Genomic DNA, 18,886 nt, shown 5'->3' on the forward strand with positions numbered 1-18,886 from the left:
TGGTGCACAAACAAACATGCAAAGCAAAACACTCAAACACATAAAAATAAAAATAGATAAGCTGGGAGGGGAGAAGAGGGAGGGGAAAGTGTGGTCAGAATGTAAAATAAATTCATTATTTAATTAATAAAATAAATAAATCTTTAAAAAATATAATCCTAAAAAAACTAAATTATCAGTAAGTATTAAGTTAGATATGTTTATATATATATTTTTTAAAAAAGTGCTGTTACCGGAGTCTCATGGGAAGGGCCTGACCTAAGGATTGCTCCCTAGAGCAATGGTCCTGTATTCATAAATTCAGTGTTCGCAGCAACTTTAGGGAACATGACTGTCAGAGGTGGCAGGGACAGAGACACAGCTCCACACTGTCACCTACAGTAGCTTGAGGCAGTCTCTTAAATTTTTTTCAGGACCTCAGCTCCAATAAAACCAGATCCTTGCTTTCAATACTGTAAAGAATTTCAAACAAGTCATATGAAGAAAGCAGAGTTTAGAATTGACTAAATGAGATGGTAAAGTAGATGTTCAGAACAATGGTTAAAAGAAGGGAAGGAAGAAGAAAGTAAGACTTTCTCAAAGAAGAGTCAGTCTCCGTTGTCTCTATAGGAGTTAGACAGAGAATTTTGGCCGGTCTCGACGCTGTTACCTCCAATGGTTCATAAGGAACTTAAATGAGCGGGCGGTGGTGGCGTGTGTCTTTAATTCCAGCACTTGGAGGCAGAGGCAGGCAGACTTCTGAGTTCGAGGCCAGCCTGGTCTACAGAGTGAGTTCCAGGACAACTAGGACTACACGGAGAAACCCTGTCTTGAAAAAATCAAAAAAAAAAAAAAAGGAACCTAAATGATACTGCATGGGGTTCCTGAACAGTACCTGACAGGACTCCAGCTGATGTGGTCTAGACAGAGATAGATGTTGGCAGGTGGGGTATGCTCACTGTAAGTAAAGCTAACACTCTGGTCTGAGACTTCCTGAAAATGTCTAAGAGAAGGACAAGGCTCTACCCAAAGTCTTATATGTTCAGATCTTAATCCTGACTCACGCTACTTTACTATAAAATAGCCACATAGGAAAGGAATATTATATGTACGTCAACAACTTTGGTGATTTGGATGAGAATCCAGTTAGTGGAACTGTTTGAGAAGGATTAGGAGGTGTGGCCTCGCTGGAGAATGTGTATCACTCTGGGTGGACTTTTAGATTTCAAAAGCTCATACCAGCCCGAGGCCCCCACTCCTCTCTGCTTGCTTTCTGCAGATCAGGATGTGAGCTCTCAGCCTGTCTGCCTGCTGCCATGATGACCATAGACTAACCCTCTGAAGCTTTAACCAAGCCTTCAACTAAATGCTTTCTTTCACATGAGTTGCTTTGGTCACAAAAGCAATGTATGTGTCTCTTCACAGTAATAGAACAGTGACTAAGACAGCAACTTTCACAGCGAGAGTTAACTGTGTTGCCATTTTTGCTTCTCAGCTGGTGAGAGGTTTCAATTGTGCCCCAAGGGCAGGGCTTCTCTTTTACCCCAAGATCTTCCCTGTTTCTATTTACCTCATGACTGCTTTAATTAATGTGTTCTGGGTGTCACAGAGAGGCCCATTTGGCAGAGCTGCTGTCACTGGATGGTAAGACAGATGCCATCAAACCCAGCTAAACTATTGGTCAGTCCGTGAGTGATGATGAAGCCTGGCTAAGGTTGCAGCATGAGAATCTGCCTGTGCATGCATGCATTTGGTGACTTCTACCTGTATGTAAATATATATATATATATATATATGATATGATATATGATATACGATATATGATATATATATGATATGGGGGTGTGGGGGTGCTGTTAGATTTAGGAGATACCTCTGGCTGTCAGAGGACAGGGCTCTCTGCCAAGTGGGGCTGAGAGCATGAATTTCAACATGACAGATGTTAAGACTGAACTGATGGCCACTGGTGAGGTGTGAGGAGGGAGAGGTCAAAGGTGAGACCAGGCCTGGTTCAGGCAGCAGGTGTCTGTGCTGATCCGCCAAGGGGAAGAAAACAAGAGGAAGTGGATTAGGAGCATGTAGGGATATTGTTTATATGTACTGTGTGAAGATGTGTCTCTGGCCTTGCTTGCCAGCTTAGGGCACCCTGTGATTGGATAAAATAAAAAGCTGATGTCCTATAGCAAAGACCGGAAGTAGAAGGTGCGAGTTCTGGGAGAGAAAGGAACTCTTGGAAAAAGTCAGACGTCATGTGTGGTGGAAGTCGGACGCACAAAACTGAGGAGAGGGACCAGCTACGCAGTAACAAACATTTAGGTTAGCATAAATAGGTTAATATCAGTTAAGAGCTAGTTGGGAGCAAGCCTAAGCCAAGGTCATAAGCTTTGTAAATAAAAATAAGCCTCTGTGTCATTATTTAGGAACTGGGGCAGACACAATTCATAGAATGGCTATATTAGAGTGACTTACAGGCTGTTGTCAGAGTAGTCCAACAATGGCTGCCTCCTGACAAAAAGGCCAGGAAGCCGGCAGCCGCTCAATCCATGAGACTGGGTGTCTCAGCAGTCCCAATCTAATGCTGGAGTTCTGGAGAAGTCACAGAGAGCTGCTGATCTTCAGTCCACTGTTGTAATCACATTGAAGTCAGTTCTCATGCCAGCAAAGGAATGTCTCATCAACAGGATGGAGGAACTTGCCATTGCGCGTGAGGGCTAACAGGCAAAAAGCAAAAGCATCCTTCTTCTATCTCTGTTTATGAAGGCTGATGCTGTAGCTCAGTGGTACAGTGCTTATCTACAGTGTACCTAAGAGTAAGAGCAAGACCCAGTGGTCTCTCCACAGAATAGAGGGAATGAGGGAGGGAGGGAGGGAGGAAGAGAGAAAGAAAGAGAAACAGGGTTACAGAAAGAGAGAAACAGAGAGATGGACAGAGAGAGACAGAGAGAGACAGAGACAGAGAGACAGAGAGTGAGAGTGAGAGAGTGCAACATTCATATGCTGTGCTGTGACAGGTGTAAATCTTTTGCCTTTGGGACCACCTGTGCTCCAGACTGAAAAAAACATAGGAAATAAAAGTCTTTCTGAGCCTGGAGAGATGGCTCAGCGGTTAAGAGCATTGACTGCTCTTCTGAAGGTCCTGAGTTCAAATCCCAGCAACCACACGGGGGCTCACAACCATCCATAATGAGATCTGATGCCCTCTTCTGGAGTGTCTGAAGACAGCTACAGTGTACTTACAAATAATAAATAAATAAGTCTTTAAAATAATAATAATAATAATAATAATAATAATAATAATAATAATAAACATAGCTATAAAAAGTCTTTCTGTGGGAGATAAAAACCACAAGTGGCTGGGATCTCTGACAGAACAGAAACAGATAAAGTCCACCCCACCATTTCTACTGACTTTTTGTCTGTCATCTCCCCCAAAATCCAGGGATCTTTGCTGCACAAGCTGGGGGTGCCATCTGCAGGGGCTGCCAGCCAGGGCTTGGAAGAGCATGGGCAGTCCAGATACCATGTGACCCACACAGGGTGCCAGGCAAGGAACCGCTGAGGGGCTGCCAAAGTTCTCAGGGCAAGTAGCGTTCCCATGTTACAAAGAAGAGGGGGAGATCTGGGCAAATGCTCCATGAACCTTGGGAGAAGCCAGGCTCTCTTCTTATCAGGACACAGCTGGCCTGTTAAAGACATGTGCTGCAAAAGAGTGAACCAAGTTTCCAGGAAGTTTTCTTGGCTTTAATGTCCACAAGAAGCCCGATACTATGTTTCATGTTTCTGAGTTCACAGCCTTTAATCCCAGCACTTGGGAGGCAGAGGCAGGTAGATTTCTGAGTTCGAGGCCAGCCTGGTCTACAGAGTGAGTTCTAGGACAGCCTGGGCTATACAGAGAAACCATGTCTCAAAAAAAAACAAAAAACAAACAAAAAAAAAAAACGAAAAAAAAATTACATTTGTTTGAAGTATCAATTATAGATAACACAGAGATGAAAGCAAAGATGGCCGGCACAGTGCACACGTAGATGCACTCAGGCCCTCTCTAAGGGCCACTTTCCCTGTGTTATCCCATTCGGCCATCACAGTAGTGACTAAGAAGGTGGAGCATGCTATTATCCACATCCCGTAAGTGAAGTTATGTGGCCGTCTGAGGACACAAGATTTAATGGCTGGGAAACCAGATCTGGGGCCAGACACCGTGACTACAGAAGCTTCCAGCCTCTGGCAGGCACAGTCCCCAGGGGAAGTAGCCCAGACTGTCTTCATTTAGCCATGCTCACAAGGCACAGATTGGCCAAGAACCCTCCATCATAACATATGGCAATGAAAAGAAAACCTTAAAGGGTTCAGAGAGAACTCAAGATAATGAGAAGAGAGCATTCCTAGTAAGCCACTGCTGGGATTCGAGTGTAAAATGTACCCACAGGCTCATGTGTTGATTCTTGGTCTCCAGCTGATGGTGCTTTTTGGGAAGGTTCTAGAAACTCTGGGAGGAGGTAGGTGAGTGGGGAGGGTTCCTGAGATCTCCCTGCTCGTTTCCTGCCTATTATTCTGCATCCTGATCCTCCCTGATGTGACTGACCTATCCCTCATGGTCCACACTGTGACCCGAACTGATATATCAGTTCACAACAGACTAAAGCCCTCTCAAAATTCTGAGCTCAAATAAATATTCCCACCATTGACTGTGGTCACAATGACACAAAAGTAACTAACACGGTCACCTTTCTACAAGTTGAGCAGAGACTGAGACGCTCTAGTCTGTGTGGGAAATGCCCAAATGGTGGAGGATGTCGAAGCTTAAAGACCACTTATAGACAGCAAAGCTGATTTCTGATCTGCAGAGAGCAGAGAATTGCCCTAGGATGACCTGGGAGTAGCTCAGGGAAGAGTGCCTTCCAAGGAGGGCCTGAGCTGGGTTCCTAGCGCCCCAAAAATCTGAGATAATTTTTGGGAGGGGGTTGTAACAAATTAAATGATAGAAGGTTACTGATACGTAAATGAATTTTGGAAATCTAAGAGAACTAGAGAATCTCCCAAATTTAAAAAAAAAAAAAAACTTTAAAAAAACTTTTAAAACAATTTTCATGCACTTCTGTAATGTATCTGGGCCTATTCCCTCACATTCCATTGCCCTCCCTTTCCCCCCTCCCCCATTAGTCCCTCTGTTCCCCAGACAGTCTCACTTCTACTTTCAAATCTGCTTTTTAAAGCTCTCCAAGTTATTCTTTTAATAGTATTTAAGTAGTAGTTTGATCTTCACGGCCTTTGTGTACACTAGGGGGAATTCTGAACACCTTGGGTCCTTCCCAGGCTGTGGGTAACAACAACAACAAAAGATTTGTTTGTTTGCTTGTTAATTTGTTTATTTCAGGACAGGACTTCTCTGTGAAGCTCTGGCTGTCCTGCAACTTGCTCTGTAGACCAGGCTGACCTCAAGCTCAGAAATCCACCTGCCTCTGCCTCTTGAGTGCTGGGATTAAAGGCATGGGCCACCTCACCTGGAATACCCTGTGATATCTTAAACCCTCCCTGGCTAGCCTAAGCCAGACAGACACTGTCTATGCAATGAATAGATATTTCTGGATGTATACTTCCTCCTGTTGATGGCAGGCTGTGTCTTAAGAACAGAACGGGAAGCTACCCAGTCATAGATTGACTTTCTCTTTAGAACCTGAATCCAGACACAGCATAGTCTGCCCAGAACTTGAAAATGGCTGTGATTGATTGGCAGGATTAATCTTCAGACTGAGGATTAACATGGTAGGAAGGGTGGAAGACATGTTGGTTAGCCTGTGGTTATAGAAGGTTTGGGAATGAGAGCTCATGCCCTGCCAGAAGCCCCAGTTAACAATGGTGAGCATGTGTGTGTGTGTGGGGGGGGGGGAGTAGAGGACTCTGGGATAACATGGAGACTGTGAACCCCAGCAGAGGGCATATATTGACTGTCCACCTCAGGCCTCTCTTTATGTGTGGATGTCAGTCCTTATGTAAAACTCCTGGGCATGAGATTGCATTTTTTTATTGTTCTTTGCTTTAAAAAAATGAAGAGAAGGGGAGAAGAGACAGGAAACTTGAAAAAGTTTGCTGGGAGGCCAGAGTTGAAGCTTCTGCTGCCTTCATGACTTTGACTGGATGTCTGTGTGATCTTACAAAGTGAGAAAATGTCCTAGGCTCTAAGTACTTATGAAGCCACAGCCTTGAACCTAGAGAAATTGTTCAGAATACTTAAGGACCAGAGTACAGTTCTCAGCACCTGTCTAATGCCCTATTCTGGTCTCCATTTCCACCTGAACACACAGCATACATTCACACACACACACACACACACACACACACACACACACACACAAACACACAAAAATAAAAATAAATCTTTTTTGCTAGGCAGTAGTAGCCCATGCCTTTAATCTCAGCACTCAGGGGGCAGAAGCGGGCAGATTCCTGAGTTCAAAGTCAGCCTGGTCTACAGAGCAAGTTCCAAGTCAGTCCGGGATACTCAGAGAAACCCTGTCTTGAAACAAAACCAACAAGATGTCACAGGGTGGAGAGCATGTGTGATCAGAAACCAACAGCTTCCCTCAGGATGGAGAGTGCTTGCTGATGCTTGCTGTCACTTGCCGTGAATTTCCAACAAGTGATGCAATTACACAGCACTTGCAACCAACAGATGTAGGGCAGATTCTCAAACCTCATTGGCAGAATAAAACTGGAGAGCTTGTTTCCTAGCTGCTTATTGATACATAATGCTACATACATACATACATACATACATACATACACAAAGTAGGTTTATTTCTCTCCCTTGATCTCAATATTGTAGGGCAGGCTGATTTTGAACTTGCAATAATCCACCTGCCTTTGAAGTGGAAACGTCTAGTTTCTTTGGAAAGTTAATTATGTCAAATGATGTTTTGTTGGAGTGCACAGCTGAAAGAATGTTTTCCTGAAGCAGACACAGGTGAAAGGATGTTTTCCTGAAGCAGACACAGGTGAAAGGATGTGTTGAAATAGCAAATATGTGAAAGGACGATTGATGAAGGAGTATAAATATGACCCCACAGACAGTGGGAGACAGCACTGAGCATTGGTTTGGTTTGCTCCACCTTGCTATTCTTTGCCAAGGACACACATGTATTGGTTCACCTTACACAGCATTGTTGAGCTCAACTTGTGAGAAACTCTCAACTTGTGAGAAACTCTCCGAAGAACTGCTTGTGAGGTTCTTGCAGCTTCAATGGCCTTGCCTCAGGCCAGTTGGCAAGCCTTGAGGTTTCTTCAGGACTGAACTACAGCTGGCAGTTCCTGCCTGGGGTCTGCCTGCCTAGAGGACTGGTCTGCAGCTGCTGAGTCATGCCTGGGGTCTGCCTGCCTAGAGGACTGGTCTGCAGCTGCTGAGTCATGCCTGGGGTCTGCCTGCCTAGAGCACTGGTCTGCAGCTGCTGAGTCATGCCTGGGGTCTGCCTGCCTAGAGCACTGGTCTGTAGCTGCTGAGTCATGCTTGGGGTCTGCCTGCCTAGAGGACTGCTCTGCAGCTGCTGAGTCTTATTTGGTGTTTGCTATGGGACTGAACTGCTGCCAAAGGAGATCAAGCTCACCCCCAAAGAACTATTGTTGAACAGGTCCACTTCCCCCATATCCTAATAACTTTTCTCTTCCACTACCTCTGCTGGGTGGTGGACTAGAGGAGAGTTTGAACGTTTATTAAAAGTAGGTTGCAAAAAAAATATATGCCTACATGCCTCTGCTTCCCAAGGAACCCTGGGATTACAGGTGTAAGCCACCATCACTGGCCCATGGGAATTTTTGCTACAGGTTGAAACTAGCCATGGATGAGTGCATTTTTCATTGTCTGGTTTTCATGAAGTTTGTGCAGGAATAGAAACCCTGACTAAGGCAGACCTCTAACTATAAGATTATTTTGCTACTTCATATTTGTAATTTTGCTACTGTCATGAGTTGTAATATAATTATTTGTTTTCTGATGGCCTTAGGCAACTCCTATGAAAGGGTCATTTGATTCCAAAAGGGTCTTGATCTACCAGTTGAGAACCCCTTCTCTCACCCTTAGTGAATACACCTTTATACCTAATCAGTACCAGTGTTCTTATCTACCAAAAGCAGTACTTTAGGAATTTCAGCACCTGGAACTAGAGAAATGGCTCAGTAGTTGAGACTTGCCATCATCCTGCACGGCCATGGAAGATAAGGTGTGACTCGGCTCCTGCCCCTGGAACAGAGCCAGTGGGGTGTGGGCTTCCATGAGTGTTGACCATGCTGGGCTTGAGGCTTGTTTGTATAACTATGTACATAATTTACTTTATGTTACTCCTTCAAGAGATACTCTCTGGGCTGGAGAGATGGCTCAGAGGTTAAGAGCACTGACTGCTCTTCCAGAGGTCCTGAGTTCAATTCCCAGCAACCACATGGTGGCTCACAATCATCTGTAGTAGGGATCTGATGCCCTCTTCTGGTGTGTCTGAAGATAGTGACAATGGGCTCACATGAAATAAATAAATCTTTAAAGAGAGAGAGAGAGAGAGAGAGAGAGAGAGAGAGAGATTCTTCTTGCCAAGGTTGTCAGGGAATGCCATCTCCGCCAAGGTAAATGACTCCTTGATACTTAGAAGGAGCAAGAGTCTGGGAGGCAAGGGTGTATTTTAGCAAAATGATAAATGCTGTGACCTTCAGGACAGCCCTTAAGGCTGTGGGAAAGAACTCTGAAAACACAAGTTCAAGCATATATACTTTCTCAACTATACAAAATATAGGATGTAATATGAATCATATGAGGGGTTTCATGGACCTAAAAGAACAGAGGCAACTGCTCAATGAGCCAGCTTGTCAGAAAGATATTAAGGAAGGAGATAAAGAGATCTGGGGAGTGGTGATTGCAGGGTAAGATCCCACCCAGCTAAGTTTATTGTCTGTGCTCATAAAGGCAGGCAGATTTCTGAGTTCAAGGTCAGCCTGGGACATAATGAGCTTAGGCCTGGAGGTGGTGGGAATGGTGATCTCAGAGCCAGATCCCATCCAGCTTGTTTGTGCTTATAAAAGCAGATAGATCCCTGAATTCATTACTATGTAAAAAAAAAAAAAAAAAAAAAAAAAAAAAAAAAAAAAAGTACTTGCTGTCTTTAAGAATTGAGGGACTAATGTCATAAAATGCTAATAATCAAAAGGGAACCTGGGGTGGATGATTAAATTGATACATAAACAAAAGACTGGGCTTCAGTCTTCTAGAGCTGAGCTGTCTTAACGAGCTGTCTGGAGAGCCTACATTAGCAGAACACAAGGCTATACTCCATGACTTGACTTCAAGTCATTCTTTTCACTGCTCCCAAACACCCTTTCTGTTCAGGATTTTCCCTGTCCAACCTCTTTAAATAGTAATATAACAAGAAGCCTGTGATTGGACAGGGAAAAGGGAGGCAGTGCAAAGAGCTGCAGAGACAGAAACGGAGGAGACAGGTAGGGGGAGAAGGAGAAAGATGGAGGACGAACAAGACGATTCAGGTTCTGCATGACTTTATATGGCCACAGGTAGATATAATCTCATATAGAGATAGAATAATTGGGGTAACTTATACCATTATCAATTGGCCCTGAATTTATTGTGTGAGCATATTGTGTATTGAGAGTTTTACTGACATATAAATCTGACTGATTAATTATAAGCTTCTAGAGTTTTGATTTACTGGGTTACTGGAATTTGAGACTTCCGACCACAGTGGGTGGATGGCTAAGAAGGTATGGGCAGCTCTGAAACAGGCAAACCAGTGCTAGGAAGACTACAATCAGTCGCTGCTGGGGCTAGCCTAGAGACAGAGGCAGCGAGACTGCTGCTGGGGCAGAGAGTAGCTGGGTGTAGCGCTGGAACTTGCCATTCTTTTTAATATTTCCCGAAACACCCTTCCTCAGAACCTCTCTCCAAACTAAGACTGGTCCTTGGCAAAGACTGTTTGTTATTCTTCCAGAAGACTTGATGCAGTGGTTTGAAAACAAGAATGACCCCCATAGGTTCATTTACTTGAATACTTGGTCTCTAGTTGGTGGAACTTTTTTTTTTGAAAGGATTAGCCTTGTCTGAGGAGGTGTGTCACTGGGGATGTGTTGGCTCCCTCCCTCCTGCCTCAGCATCAGAGCTGACAGCTGACAGCCTGAGACTGTCAGCTCTCACCTGCTGGGCCTAAAACAATGGCCCACTACACTGCAGTTTTGCTCTTGAGGATCTCTGAGGAAGCTACACCTGGTTGCTGACACACCTACTGCCTGAGGACATGCTGAATGTAAATAAATCTGACTGCCTGAGAACTGAGCTTGAGAGATCTTGGCATCTTCACGTCTGGGACTGTATTTACGTTATGCATATATTTTATTCCTACAAGTTTTCAGTTTCATTTCATACTTGCCTATATAAGCTCAAAGTGCCCCCCAAGTAAACAGATGCCTTGATAAAGATTTACATGGTGTCCATGTCTCTTTTGTTCTCCCAACCTGTTTATTTTGCAGGTCCTGTCTACCCTCCGGCTGAAGAGACCCACGGACCAGAGTGGAACTGCAGGACGGTTTCACTCAGGGATGGGCTTTGAGGTTTCAGTCTCTTCAGTCTGCCTTCTGCTTGTAGCTCAGATGTAAACTCTCAGCTCCATCTCCAGCACCATGCCTGCTGCCATGCTCCCTGCCATCTTGGTCATAGATTCACACTTTGCAACTGTAAGCAGGTCCCAATTAAATACTTTCTTTTATATGTTGCCTTGGATGTTGTGTCAATTCACAGCAATAGAAGAGTAACTAAGACATTGGGGTATAGTTTAGTTCCCAGCACTTAAATCAGGCAGCTTATGTAAGTTCTCTAACTCAAGGGACCTGATGCTCCCTCCTGATGCTCTCTCCTGTCTTCCGTGGATACCTGCTACACACAGAATATACTTACAAAGAAAAAAATACATGAATAAAAATGTTAGTAAAATCTTAACTTCTGATACTTCCCAAAACTGTTCTCTCAAAGATCTGCATGAGATTCCCCCAGTGTTTCTATGTTTTCACCTGTGGGCTTACTGAGAGGGACACACCTTTGAAGCTCCATCCCTAGGAACTAGAGTTACGTTGAATTCATGGCTAGACTATCCAACACACAGATATGTGTGTGAGTGATGGCCTGAAGGCTTGTCCTCTGACATTGGGAGCCAAGGATGCCACTTTTATCTGTCTCAAAGACAGGAATAATAATAATAATAATAATAATAATAATAATAATAATAATATAAATAAATTGTATTTAAAAGGTATTCTGTTTTGCCATCCTCAAGGTTCCATTTGCCCATTTGAGATTAGAAATTGGACAGTCTCTACTTTCACCTTATTCCCTAAACCAAGCCCGAAATAAATATATCAAGAAGATACAAAGGGAGGAAATAATTCTGGCAGAAGTGGAGCTTGGAGCAATTGAGAATCAGACTGAGTTGTCTGACCCAGTGGTTCTCAACCTGTGGGTTATGACCCCACCCCCAACCTGTGGATTGTGACCCTTTTGGGGGTCAAATGATCCTTTCACAGGGGTTGCCTAAGGCCATCAGAAAATAGATATTTATTTACATTATGATTCATCACAATAGCAAACTTATAGTTCTGAAGTGGCAACAAAGTAATCTTTAAAAGTTTTATTTACTATCTATACTGCATGTTTGTCTGCAGGCCAGATGAGGGCAGCAGATCTCCCTACAGGTGGTTGTAAGCCACCATCGGGTTGCTAGGAATTGAACTCAGGACTTCTGGAAGAATAGTTAGTCTTCTTAACTTCTGAGCTGTCAGGTCAGCTGACGGTGCTTTCTCAGCATGCACACAGCCCTGGGTTCAAGTGTCACATAAAACAAGGCGTGCTGGTACCAGCTCATAATTCCACCAACTCATAATTCCATGCACTGGGAAGGGCAGGCAGTTGGACCAGAGAAGTTCATCCTCAGTTACATAGAAGGGTCCAGGTCAGCCTCAGATACAGAAGACCTTGTTTTTGAAAAAGGAGGAAGGGAAGGAGGAAGAAAGAGGTGGAGGCTGTGATGGTTCTAATGAGAATATCCACCATAGGCTCAGCCACCAGAAAGTGGAACTGTTTAGGGAGGATTAGGAGGTGTGGCCTTGTTGGAGGAGGTGTGTTACTGAGAGTAGGCTTGGAGATTTCAAAAGCCCACACTCAGTGTCTCTCTCATTGCCTGCTGCCTGCTGGGATGTAGCTCTGGGTCATTTCTTCAGTGCCATGCTTGTCTACCTACTGCCATGCTCCCTGCCAGGATGACATTGGACTAACCCACTCCCCGCCACACACACTCAAGTGCTTTCTTTTATAGGAGTTCCTTTGGTTATGGTGTCTCTTCACAGCAGTAGAACAGTAACTAAGACAGAGGGAGAGTGAAGGAAAAGAGGGAAAGATAAGAAAGGGGGTAAGAAGGGAGGACATTTCCCATCATAATAAATCCTCTTAACTCTACCCTATGTACCCTTTTTGAAAAGTCTTTGTTCCTGGGTTTTTATGTGCCTGAATAGAGAAATGTCACCATGAAAGGAGACAATGAGCCAGGTGGTGGCACACAGCTTTAATCCTAGCACCCAGGGGGCAAAGGCATGTGGATCTCTGAGTCTGAGGCCAGCCTGGTCTTTAGAGCAAGTTCCAGGACAGCCAGGGCTACCCAGAGAAACCATGTCTTGAAAAACAAACAAACAAAAAAAGAAGAGGAGGAGGAGAAATCATAGACATCTCTAAATGGGAGACCCTACCACTCACAGACAGATATCTATTCAGACCTAGGATCTGCAACTTCTGAGCCTGGAGGCCATGGGGTGCTTTTCCAGGCTCAAGCGCTTGGGGAACCCATTTACTCTTTAGTCATTGTTTCTACACATTCATTTGTGAGTGTCCATATGAGGTAGGGTGAGTGTCACATGAGAAAATGCATCTCCTGGCTTACCATGGATAGAATTGCCCAACATAGTGTCCCCCCCACCTCTGTGTGTGTGTGTGTGCGTGCGTGTGTGTGTGTGTCTCCACCTGTGAGTTTGAATTCAGGTTCTTTTTCTTTTTTTAAGATTTATTTTAGTTATATGAGTACACTGTAGCTGTTTCCAGACATACCAAAAGAGGGGATCAGATCTCTTTACAGATGGTTGTGAGTCACCCTATGGTTGCTGGGAATTGAACTCAGGACCTTTGGGAGAGCAGTCAGTGCTCTTAACCACTGAGCCATCTCTCCAGCCCCTGAATTCACATTCTTACATTTGCCTAGCAAGCACTTTACCGACTACATTCAGAGTGTGCCTCTCAGTGGACTCCTCAGGCCTCATCTGTCGCCTGTGATAGCCTGTTCCCACTGAATAGAAGGATGACTCCCCAGCTGGTGGTCCTCGGCTGCTCAAATGGACTTTTGTTCTCAACTCCCAAAGGCATTCTTCATATTAGAAAGGGCTTAGGTCAAAAGAAAGTTCAAACTTTCCTCAAGTCAGGGTTGGAATTCTATCTCCCCCATTAAATCCCTGCTGAGGTCATCAGCCGTTTCCTCAGAATGAGATGGCATTTGGAGTCAGACTCTTCCAAGAGGTTATCAAGATGAAGAAAGTACACCAAGGGAACATCATCCAGTATGACTGGAGTCCTTCTGGAAGAGGAACTTGGATATTACAGAAGAAGGCCCAGTTCAAACAGTGAGCATGCTACCGGCAAGCATCGCCACGGAAACATACCTCCTGGCTCAGTCTGCCGAGGTGTCTCCAGAAAAGCTTGCTGGGGAAGATGCCCTCTGAATGTAGGCAACACCATGACCTGGGCCATTATTCTGAATGAATAAAAGGGAGGCCGGGAGCTGAGCACCAACTTCTGTCTCTCTATGCTTCCTAAATAAAGATTATAAAGTAACCAGCTGTCTCAGGCTTCTGCTGCCATGATGGATTGCACAGGTAGAATCTGAGCTGAAACAAACTTTCCTTCACTTACATTGCTTCTGGCCAGATATTTGGTCACAGTAACAGGAAAAATAGCTAACAAGGATTCTATCCCAGCCAATGGCTGGAGTGGGGGTGGGGTCTAGCTGGCTACATTTTCACAGTGTGATCTATTCAAGGGGAGCCAGCTTGGAGATGGCTGCCTTCCATCCTTCTGTGACACAGGAAGTGGCTGCTTGGATCAGGAGAAAGACAGAGCTGCCTTCAAGGATGGGCAGGCAGGCACTGTCATCTGTGGAAAGGTCGTGGACAGAGGCAGCAGTGTTTGCAGTACACCTCTCCTGCTGCTCCAGTTCTCAGATTTCCTTCAGTGGAAGCTTGGTAACCTGTCACCTCAGAGTCTGAACCTCCAATAAACAGTGTCTAGTGGTAGAAGAGGGCATGAAGTGGCCAGTGGGCAAGTGCCAACATATTTCCCTTGTCTGCCTGGCCTGGCGGGAGGCGGGGAATATCCAGCTTCTCTAATCAGTTTCTACTGAAAGACGGCTCTGTCCATCCTTCCGACTGGTGTGATTAAGGGCCTTTTGGAAGCTGGAAGGAGCTCTAATTGACTGTTGCTGTCTTTGAGTGTGCATGCTACAGGAAAACCCAGGGCTTTGATTTCAAAAGACTTGCACAGGTGTGGTCATCTGGGATGTAACATATTTTCTCCTCGGATTCATTTCTCTTTTCCTTTCTTTTTCTATCTCCTCCCTTTCTCTTTCCCTCTTCCTTTTCCCTCTGGGCAATTTTAACATTCCCATCCAGAAAAATAAAACACCATCCTGCCCGGCTTCCTGCTGCTCTGTCTGCTAATTCCCACATGCTCAGAAATGGAGCCCCTAAAGCGGCTTGAACCTGATGAGGAGGGATCTTGGCATGTTGTCCCTTGACAAACCTGATGTCCCCAATTATTGATACAGCACCCTAAGATGCTAAGGGAGCTGGAAGGGGTGGCCACTAAGGTTCACTCATCAAGTATTTTTTTCCTGTAGTTCTGGCCACTGGGACACTTTGCTCTCTCTTCCTCTTCTTTTGATAGGGGTCTCAGGTAGCACAGGCTGGCCTCAAAACTTACTATGTAGCCAAGAATGACTTTGAACTTCTGATCCTCCTGCCTCCAAGTGCTAGGATTGCAGACTGTTTGGTTTCAGACCCCTGGACAAGGGACCAAGGTACATATTTACATACCAAAGAAGACCTGGTATCCTCCCAACATCTCTCAGTCCCTACCTGGCATACCCTGTCCCCAACCCTGAACTTTCTAGCCCAGGGGGCTCTGCCCTTTCCCCAGAGGGTCTTCCGTATACAATCCAGACATTTTGCGTTCTCTCTCTCTCTCTCTCTCTCTCTCTCTCTCTCTCTCTCTCCCTCTCTCTCTCCTTTTCTTTTTCTCTCTGCGCCCTTTCTCTCTTTCTCTTCCCCCCCACTCCCCCTCCCCATGGTGACTCCTCTGCTCTCAATCCTTGAGGCCAGTGAACTCACCGGAGAGCAGCTTCTTAATAAACTTGACTTTAATGTATTCTAATCTGGCTTCAATTGGCTTATTTTCGGTGGCAGAGAAATAACCTACCACACATATGCACCACCACACCTGGTTTATGGACTACGAGGAATAGATTGCAGGGCTTCATGTATGCCAGGCACGTGATGCAAAAACACAGCCTTCATTTCAAAGTGGATAACAGAGAGTTTATTCTGGAGCCAAATATGAGTGCTCCTGGCCAGGAACACGGATTCACATTTCCCCAAGATTTCATGTTCCACCGTGAACACACTAGATCTTATTAGCTATAAAAGGTAAAAAGTCATAAATCAGAGTTTGCCATGGTTGGTGGGGGACACAGGCGGGTGAGTTAGAGCGAAGCAGGGGTGTGTCTGTGTGGAGGTTTTGATGAGATGTACCCACACTCTCAGGCTTTTGAGCACTTGGTCCTCAGTTGATGATGTTCTTCAGGGAGGCTAAGGAGGTGTGGTCTTGCTGGAGGAAGTACCCTACTGAGGCGCTTGGACATCCAGCTTTCATTCCTGGTTTCCAGCTTGTGATTCAAGCCTTGAGTCCTCCCTTCTCAGGCAGCTTCCAGCCAGCCTGCTGCATGCTTCCTGCTGTGATGGTGATAGACTCTCAGCCCCCAGAAGCCATGAGTCCAAAAAAAACCCTTCCCTCTCTAAGTTGCCCTGGTCCTGGTGTTTTATCACAGTAACAGAAAAGTAACAAAGACAACCCTGTTCTAGGTTTCAGAGACTATGTGAGCACCTTCTTTGGATTGTTGAAGAGCTATGTGGTCTTCTATGAACACAATAGGCACAACAATATTAATTCAGACATAGGGATGGGCAGTTGGTGACTTTCAAAGGAAGTAAAAACAGCCCCAGAGATACTTCGGCTCTGGTTGGAAACATTTTAAATCCCTGAAATCCCTAAGTTCAGTCACTTAGGCTTATATAAACTTTGACACCAGTACAGCTCTACTTCCCTCCCTCCGTCCCTCCCTCCCTCCATCCCTCCCTCCTTTCTCTTGTTCCTACCTGTTTCTTCTGGGCACTTCAGTTCACACTGTCCACTGAGCTAGATCCCTGGTCTAACTGTTCTCTTCTGATCTGAGCCAACACCCTTACCTGACTTCTGAAACCGAACATTTGTTTACAGTAGGCCTTTCCCAGTATTTCCTGAACCACTCTTGAGGGCTTGGACCTAAAACTAGGCAAAGGGACCAGTTATGGACCAAAAGCTCCCAGGAATGGCCTGCCATAAACTCTTGGAGGAATGTCCATGCAAAATGAAATTTGCCATAAGGGCAAGTTCCACAAGACTCCAGGAGGAACCTAGGAGGGCAGGGATCTGGCCATCCTCTGTGCAGAGAACAAGACCTCAGGCTGCTCCTGCAGAAGCCCAGCCCGATGGTCCCGGGAGCTTCCTAAGTCAATTATCGCTCTCTGTAAACACCTCCACAGCTGTACCCACACAACAGCTCAGTCTCCTTTGCTGCTAGGCGTGAGATTTTCCCTGGAGATTGCTCAGTGGGTAAAGGCACTTGCCACCAAGCAACACTACCTACATTCAACCACCAGACTCCACAAGTGGGAGGAAGAAAAGCACTGAATCCTTAAAGATCAGTCAGATGTTATCCTTGCAGTGGCAGGCAGCCCTCTCCCAAATGAACAGCAGCCATTGTCTCCACCTCCCAGCACTCACTAGTATATAGAGTAGGGATAGACCTGTGTGGAGTCCAGGGACGCTCAGCATCCTGGGTGGAAAGAAGCCTCAGGCAAGGAAAGACCCTGGGCAGTTCGAATTCCCAAGCTGGTAGGATAGAGACTTGGGCATAAACATCTTCCAAGCAGCTGTACATGACCTGAATGTTGTGTTTATAAAAAATAATAATAATAAAGAGGGAAGGATTATGTTCTGTGGAAGTGTGGTGAGGTATGGGGGAAGGGGGTGCCTCATCGGGCCCATGCCAAGGCATCCCTTCCCCTTAAGGGACCAGCCACACGAAGGTATAGGATAGAATAGAGTTTATTCGGGGCATGGGTAGAGGGTAGTTGAGGCAGAGAAAAGGCAGAGAGAGAGAGATGTAGAAGAGTAGAGGAGTAGAGGAGTAGAGGCTGGCCATGAGGACATGGAGAGAGAGGTGGGAAGAGAATAGGGAAAGAGTCGGGAAGGGGTGAGGGAACAGAGAGGGAGCAAGAAGACAAGAGGGCAAGAAAGGGAGGAGGGAGCAAGCAGTCCCTTTTTACAGTGGGTCAGGCCTACCTGGCTATTGCTAGGTAACTGTGGGGTGAAGTTAAGACAGAATGCTAACACCAAAGACACAGGAAAGTGACCTTCTCCCTCTAGAATTTGAAAGGAACACTTGTGATTGTGGTTGGTGTCCAGGCACCCTGCTGAACAGCCCGGTATTTTCTCTAGTCCAGGGTGGTGCTGGGAGATCGGCCCTGAAGAGGAGAGGCAGCTGCAAAATCCCACCCACACAGCGAGGAGCAGACCAAGCAAGGTCTGCAGGTCAATGCACAGTCTGAGCAACTGTCTTTGTCAGGCCACGAGTCACCTTCAGAAATGATCAGCACGCGAACCCTGGGTGGCTGGCAGTCAGTCAGATGGAGGAGGAAGCCCTTACTTTTCTTTCTGTAGGTTGGTTGATGTTTGTGTTGGAGTCAGTTAGATCTGCTAGCTGCGGAGAGCTCCAGCAAGTGCTTGTGGGCGCCCCCTGCTGGGTTCTTTGGAGAATGCTGTGCTCACAGTACAGATTCATAGCCCAGGGTACCCAGGTGCAAAGTCAAGGTTTTCCCTTTGGAAAGTAAGACATGTCTGTGTGTCTCCGGGGCTATTTAGAATGGCAAGGGGGCTTCATGTATGCCCAAGTGTGTGCAGGAATGGGAGGAGTCAGACCTGAATGCTGTGCTGTAGTAAAAGAGGAAGAGGGTAGAGGGCAGATAGGTAGGGACTGCCCGTTGAATCCTGGCTTCTCCGTGGCTCTGTGAACCTAGGAGTTACCTCATTATAGCTCTGCTTTCATTGTTATATGCCCTGCTTCCTCCAAATGTAAAACGATGTTGGAAATGCTTAATTTGCAGTTCTGAAAATCATCACCTGTAGCATTTGAGAATGACCAGGAGGATAATTATCTCCATTGATTCCCCAGAACTGGAGTTACAGACTGTTAGGGCCACCCAACATGGGTGCTGGCAACCAAACTCAGGGCCTCTACAAGAGCAGAAACCCCTCTTAATCACTGAGGATCTCTCTGGACCCAAAAGGGAGTTCTTTTTTTTTTCTTTTTTTCTTTCAATGTGATTCTTTTTATTTTTTTATTTTTTATTTTTTGGTTTTTTGAGATAGGGTTTCTCAGTATAGCCCTGGCTGTTCTGGAACTCACTCTATAGATCTGACTGGCCTGGAACTCAGAAATCTTCCTGCCTCTGCCTCCCAAGT

This window comes from Mastomys coucha, unplaced genomic scaffold (genome assembly GCF_008632895.1).
Source record: "Mastomys coucha isolate ucsf_1 unplaced genomic scaffold, UCSF_Mcou_1 pScaffold22, whole genome shotgun sequence".
NCBI lineage: Eukaryota > Metazoa > Chordata > Mammalia > Rodentia > Muridae > Mastomys > Mastomys coucha.